Below are 7,614 nucleotides of genomic sequence, written 5' to 3'. Positions count from 1 at the left end.
GAAACAGTTGTGATTTTGTCATTTTGGCTCTCGTGCACCCTGTCTGTGAAACGCAAACAAAAAAGTCTAACACGATATGCTTTTGTAATGAAGATCACTGATAATGAGTAAAGAGAATATACGACAATGAAAAAATGGCTAGGAAGCAAGCGAGCTAGTGAAGATGATGCATAATGTAAAAACCCCGAGACTAGGGAACACGAAGTCTCAAACACAGCTGAAAATTTTACTTCACAAAACAAGAAATATATACAAACAGAAGGGAAGGGAACACTATTTGAGAACAAAATAGGAGGTCATTTCGGGGGAACGAGCAGTTTGTTCAAGGCCGGACCGGGGATTACTGAAGGTTTGCTGACACAGTTTCCACAAGAAGTTATGAAAAGGGTCTCTCTCAAAAGTCTTCTGTGAGGGTCCACTTCGGATGCCTTTACAATTGTTTCATCCCATAGAGGGAAGCAATCTGAGCATTCTTCCAAATGTTTTGCAATTTCAGAGTTTGAGAGTCCCCTCTGTGGAAAGTCAGCTTTTCCGTTTGAATGATGCTAGTTACCCCCATCACATGTTACTTGGTGCTTTAGATGTTTTGTTAAACACCTTGCTTCCTGGTTCACCTGAAACTAAGCCCTCTGTCCCCAAACGGGTGGTTTTACCCTTCTTTCACAAAGTGTCTCACAACTTGTTAACCATTGCGAAGAAGTTTCAAATCAACATCGTTTTCAAGAACTTCCGTCTTGACCGCCTTCCGCCAAACCTGACGTTTTTTGCAAGAATCACTGGAATAAATTTGTCCCCTGTTCTTCAAACGTTGTTTACCAGATCCCCTTAGCTTGTGGTTTCTGTTATATTGGCCAGACAAAACGTTGCTTAAATGATCGTTTGAGAGAGCATTCTTTAAAAGTAAAAAATAAAGCTTCAAACTCTGAAATTGCAAAACATTTGGAAGAATGCTCAGATTGCTTCCCTCTATGGGATGAAACAATTGTAAAGGCATCCGAAGTGGGCCCTCACAGAAGACTTTTGAAAGTTTTGAGAGAGACCCTTTTCATAACTTCTTGTGGAAACTGTGTCAGCAAACCTTCCGTAATCCTCGGTCCGGCCTTGAACAAACTGCTCGTTCCCCCGAAATGACCTCCTATTTTGTTCTCAAATAGTGTTCCCTTCCCTTCTGTTTGTATATATTTCTTGTTTTGTGAAGTAAAATTTTCAGCTGTGTTTGAGACTTCGTGTTGTGTCTGTCCCTTCGTGTTCCCTAGTCTTGGGGTTTTTACATTATGCAGAATATATGAGTTCAAGTTTGTTCAATATTTTATATCATTCATTATATTATTCAACATTTTATGTCAAGTTTATTCAAGTTCAAGATTTATTTCTTGCACTAATGCGTTTCAGGATACAATGAACGTGCAGGGAGGTCGCAAAAGACTACATTTATTGTTTTGTGACCTTGCTACAATGGCAATATATATTTTAGGAATAACAATGGTCAGGTACGCTCTCTCAATTTTAGGTTGGAATGAGCAATGAATAGCAACTTCCCTCCTGATATTTTCTTATATATGCTAAATTTTAAATTTAATGTGATCGAATATGTGATAATATAATAATAATATATAGGAATATAACATGTGATAAATGAATGTGATCAACAGTAGATGTAAACAACATGAGTAGCCAGAGAAGTGCATTCACAATAAATAATTTTCTTCTTACAGCGTATATGTGCATGCTTATTAACTGAAACAATTATCACAGTTCCCTGACAAGTTTTAATTTCTGAGAGTGTACTGTAGAGGCTGCTTAGATCTACAACAGCTCATACAAGGTATTATATACTGTGAATGCCTTTAAAAATCCCATGTGACACACATGCCTTTACTATCTGGGGGTGCTGCGGTAGTCAAAGTTTGTGGGCATTACGCAGGTTCTGCATCCATTTCTTGAGTATGTCGAGGCAGCTGTGAAGTAACCTGCATTGATGATGATTATTCCAATTTTTATGGTGCATCGACAACAAAGGAAATAATACATCAGAACATTGGTTCAGGTGTAACCAGTTAAAAATTAATATATGGTGCTTAATAAATGCATTGGACAAATGTTAAAACATCAGTTTAAAACATGGTTTACAATCCCTGTATCTTCTAAAAATTAAAAAGATTAAGAACTATTCTAAAAAGAATATGGGGAACTCTTCTAAAAAGAATTATAATCTCTAATTATTATATTGCTGGGTGAACGAGCCTAAAGGTGTGTTTCTGATGTGAACATGTAAGAAAATATGCAAAACTGAGAGAGGCTAACCACAGTGCGTGCACTGAGGTTATTCCTTCCCGTAAAGTAGAAACCAGTGGATGAGGAACGTGATACTTACCTGTACACCCAGCCGTATCACACTGCACAGATTATTCACTGGGTAGCCCTCATGACGAAACCTGTATGAGAGACCACTTTTGCCTTAAAAACTGCTCCAAATAGCACGACAGGCTACAAATTATTACTATCGTAACAAGCTGACGATACAGCTCAGACACAAAGGCGTTATTCAAGTCGCGCCACACCACCGTTACGTAGGATTCTTTGTCACAAATCAAACCAAGGCACAAAACAATACCAATACATGAAAAAAGGTGACAATCGTGGTCTCATTATGACGTAATACCGAACTTGTGCGCGAAGGTAATTCAAAGAAATGAATGTGGCACTTGCTTCCGCAGAGAACACCGTGTACCATGCTAGCAATGCATGCAAAAAAGCGCTAGAGTGCTTGCACATATATTGATGACAACACTACCTGTGTAGTGTAACGTGTTCTTTCAAGCATATTATGCACTCAAACTGTACTTGCCGCCGGGTAAAATGCAAATGTGCTCGATTGAATGTCGGAAGAGCGATCAAGCAACCTGCATCCAGTGCTCGTTTACGGCAAAAAAACACTTCATAATGGTCAACTAAATATACAGAATGGACGCCTATTTATTCCTCGATGAAGAGTGACTCACCTGTATAAATTTAGGCCCTGTAACCTTGCCAGTACGGTTGGTACGACCGTAATTGCAAGAAGTTGCCATGATCGCTGCGGCGGCTGTTGTGGGTACAGTAAGATGGCGGCCGGTTTCTTCACGCTCGCGCTCCCTATCCGCGATCCAGCCTTTTACAATCGAGATCAGTGGCACCGTCGTAGAAACGACGTATGGTAATGTGTTCCTGTCCCGGCTGCGGCTCTCGTTGAACTGAAATCAGCTGTCACGGGAACGCATTTTGTTCGTCAGTACACGGTAACTTGCTTTAGTCGCCCGTGTGTCTTCGAGACATCTTGAATTGTTCATTTGGGACCTATGGCCTTTTAATATACGGCTCTGGTCTGGAGGGAAGAGCCGCTCCTTGTGTTTCCTTCCTCCATGGATTAATGGAACGGCATTCTTTACCACTTAGTCAAGAAAAGTACATACGTTGGAAGTAACCGCCCAGGGAGCACATGGTGGGCTAGTAAACGTCTAAAAAAAGAGATAAGGAATGTCTATAGAATGTCTACGCAATTAGACCAAATGTCTAGTATCCCTCCACTAGACGTCAAATAACACGTCTAACGTTACGCCACCTAGCCATCTAGCCCTAGACATCCGATGTCTATGTACCTAGCCGTGATTTAGACACTCTTTTGACCTGGATGTCTGGAACAGGGTCAGACACTTAACCATGTATTAGACATGAAGTCTACAGCTAGACCAATTTTATCCCTCCATTCAGGCGACAGGTCTAGGGTTATACATTTCCTGTACCCTACTTTAGCCACCTTTAGACCTACTTTAGACCATGACTAGTCCTGCTACCGTCCTGGCATGCATTCATGCAGAAATATGATATAATTGATAGCAACACGGATCTCAGCATAAACATTTATTCGCAGTAAACCACACACGAAGTCTACGGTACAAAACTCTTGTCCAAAACTGGATTGACTTTGCCGCCAAGCAGGCGTCTTGAGTTTTGACTGAGGAGTGTTGAACTGGCAGCAGGGTGTTGATGGCCACCTCATTCCTTTCTTCCAACAAGTGATTGTTGGTGCTGTAGCACTGCCTCCAATGACTCACTGTGGCTAGAAAATAGAACAAAACATGTCAGAAAGCATTATGTAGCCTGCTAGTTCTAACTAGTTTGTTTAGTGGCTATGCACACTCTTTCACGGGATGCTTGTCTGGCCACATAAGAGCAAAAGCTGTATCAACACTGATCTGAGAGACACAAAGAAAAGAAGCTGCACGTACAAAAATCACAGAACTGTTACAGCTACACAGCACAAATTGCAGCAACAGCTGAAAATCTGTTTGCGCGTCACTACCTGATGTGGACGCTAGAGCCCTGCACCATCCGCGGATGGAAGCGGATATCCGTAAGATACTTGCGGATTCGGATGAGAATTTATCACTTTCTGCGGTGTGCGGATCGGATGGCTCGAGGTCGGATGCAGATATACCGCATGCTATAATTTTTCTACTAGCAATTTATTTGTATTGCGCACCGACAGCGAGCGCATGTCCGGGTTCACCTTTGACCATGCACGGCCAAGACGGGAGAGAAGGCATTTTGGCGTCCACACGAGCACCGGTGAGGAAGCGTTCCACAAGTCTCTCCATATCGCGTTTGATGAAAGGTTTACCTTTGCTTGTCGCCATGAGTCCTTCCATGAGAGCATGGAGGCATCCGAAATTATACCAACATTCTTCCGGCTGTGTTTACGCGTCCTTCGAAACTTGCGGATCTAAACGGTTGTGTATGCAACGGTGCGGACCGGATAACGTGTACGCGGATGCTAAAAATCTTATCTGCACAGGGCTCCAGCGGACGCTGCCAGGATCTCAGGGAAATGAGGATGTAACAGCTTTCGCTGTGAAAGTACATCAATGTGACAGGCGTTTTCTCGTGACACACGACCTTACCTGGTCGAGCAGGCGACTGCTAAGCACTCCATGATTGGCGCAGCACTTCCATCACTCCATTACGCTAAAACAACATCTGTGCTGCTCTCATAACTTTGGTGCAAAGCTTCTGTACAGGATAAAAATAAACACTGTGTATATTATAAAAGACAATACAAAGCAAGAGCTGTATCACCACGTCAAATATTATACGTACGTACAAGTAGTATACAAGTTTATTCACATGACGTCATCCGCAGGAGACCGCCACTGTCGCTAGCAGGCAGATTTGCTGCCATCGGCCCTATTGTAGATTTCAGTCAAGCTGTTACCCATATTATACTCACCGTATATCTGGTGTTTAAAACTTGTTGCTCTGTGATTTGTAGAATGTCTGAGCAATTTCCATATTTTTGGTGTTAATAGTCACCTAAAAAGCATAATGCAGCAAACAAATGCAAGGACTAAACATTGCGGGACCTATAGTATGGCGCTGAGGTGACTTCAGTGAATAAACCTTTTAGGAACTCAAATCTTGCACTACTACCAGATAGCTGTTTGGGTGAAGTAAGACGGAATGACATAGTCACGCTGTTCTCCATACAATACCAAGGATGTCTCAAAACGACAAAGCACAAAAATACTAGTTTTGTACCGTTTGATGAATATTTTGTCTGCTGCCCACACAGGTTGTGCGGTTCCTTAGCAAGCTTCTGGCAGTCGTTTCTTCTACATCGCACTTCCCTGCTGACTTTCACAGCATCTGAAAAAAAGTTCGATTTCGTTAACCACAAGACAACCATGTAAATGGAAAGCAGTTAGAGTCTTCCACCAACTATATTTGCAATACTTTGTTGACAAAAAATTTAAAGAGGCACTCTCCAGAGTAAGATTAGGGGGCACATCGAACATCAGGAACATTGGAGGACAACACAGTCACACGTCAGTGACAACTGCTTCCCCTCACCTCACAGGGAACAGTTAAGCTTATGTGCAAACAGCTGTTTCGTAGGGTAGGTTACCACTATTTTCATATCCACCGATGCAAGATAGTCCAAGCACCTATAAAAAGAAAAACCCAGTTGCTATGAAACCATGATATGCAAACAAAAGTACTTGCGCAAAATTTTCAGTGTGTAGTTTCACTACCAGCGAAAAATGCAACAACCGAAGTCGGGCTGACATGACAATGAACTAACCAGCATTTATGTTCCGGCATGTCCGCCCTGCAAACCGTAACTGTCGACTTTCGTTTACTCAAGACTTCAACAGTCATCGAAAACTCGTTAATCTCGATGGTTAATTAGTGATACCGTATTTGTTTTAGCACAAAGACGAACCAAGGCACTTAATGAAACGTTGTACTGCCGAACATACAACGTTAATCACTACTTTGAATGCAAGTGCAGTCAGGTCAACCCACACTTCCAATATGCTTCAATCGGTGATACGAAGCCGAAATAAAGGAAACGATATTCCAATATTATGCCACGCATCTCTACTACATGCGATTTGGTGCACAGAAACAGGCACATACTTTTAATGAAGAGTGAACTCACCCCTTAAACTTGAAAGCCAGAGAACAAAGAAACGTTGTCCACCACAGTACTCTGGGAGCTCTGCTGTGCTCAACAGCTTTTATCACTGGACAGCACGGCGTACGTTCTCGCTATGCTCAAAAATTCCAAGACAAAACGCGCGGGAGATTAGAACTTCGAAAGATTTTCGTATAACAACCAGTGGAATGCAGCCAATGCAGCCGCGAAGACCCCAACTGCTACCCGTTGCGCGTCCGGAAAGTTTGAAGTTTCAACAACCGTTGAAACTGAACTGGTTCGAACTGGTTGGATGGATGGATGATGGATGGTGATTGGGTAGACGGGCAGGCGTCATTGCCATTGCTTTAGCTCGTGCTTATTGAGTACTTATTTTTTCTAATACTTCTTCTAATAATAATGGCCGTTCATTATAATTGGGTGGTGGAGGTTAAATGTTAAATAACACATATGCCAATCCAGCGGAAGTTACACCAACATCATCATCATTATGCAATCGCCATCGTTGTTGCAGCGACGAGTGTCTTATTTTGTGATGCTGTGATGTATAGGGAGTGTGCGACAAACTGGTGGCGCCGCGATGCGGCCTCCGGAGAAAGTACCTTGCGTGATAGCCGCCGGGTAGCCAGCTTTGTTTACATGTGAAGTGCAGGTGTCTTTTTTTTGCCACACTCGAACTGTTGCATTCCTAACTGTGCCAGTACCTAAAACAACTCTTCGTTAGGGACCTGATGGTTCATTTCTCGTGATTTCTATGCTTCCAATACCACCGAGGGCACTAGACTGGCAGCGAATAGCGTTTGTGAGGCGCGTTCGGCCATTGCATGAGGTGTGCACAACATATTCTATTTCTCTTGTTCTAGTTTCAATCAAACTGAATGAGGACCTGCAAAATGATCAATGGTTTACAGTTGCCACTTTCGTGACTGTGAAACTCCGCTGGATCGTGATACTGATTGATGTGTTTCATCGCCAGAGCCGATATTGCTCCCGGTAATCTGGTTGGCGAGTCTCACAGTGAGAACGGAAGTTCTACGTTGTCCAAAAGGTTTAGTTTTAGTATTTACGCTCCAACCATTTCACAGCTGTCGTGCCGCAAGCCTACGGCGGTAGCCGAGGTAAAAGCTCATATAATTTCT

General features: G+C 42.6%; 1 long non-coding RNA gene across 2 annotated transcripts; it reads right to left on the bottom strand.

The window, feature by feature from the left end:
* Positions 1–3,887: 3,887 nt before the first annotated feature.
* LOC135394431 (uncharacterized) lies at positions 3,888–6,844 on the bottom strand. Of its 2 annotated transcripts, XR_010422898.1 has the most exons (4): positions 6,479–6,826; positions 5,887–5,981; positions 4,941–5,682; positions 3,888–4,099 (listed from the first exon to the last, which is right to left on the bottom strand). It is a non-coding gene; the product is annotated as an uncharacterized LOC135394431 (long non-coding RNA). The 2 variants fall into 2 exon arrangements; XR_010422897.1 differs by having other exon boundaries at positions 3,888–5,682; positions 6,479–6,844.
* Between the last annotated feature and the right edge of the window lie 770 nt (positions 6,845–7,614).

Source organism: Ornithodoros turicata, chromosome 5, assembly GCF_037126465.1.
Source record: "Ornithodoros turicata isolate Travis chromosome 5, ASM3712646v1, whole genome shotgun sequence".
In the NCBI taxonomy this organism is placed as follows: Eukaryota; Metazoa; Arthropoda; class Arachnida; order Ixodida; family Argasidae; genus Ornithodoros; species Ornithodoros turicata.
This window is presented reverse-complemented; position numbering and strand designations above follow the sequence as displayed.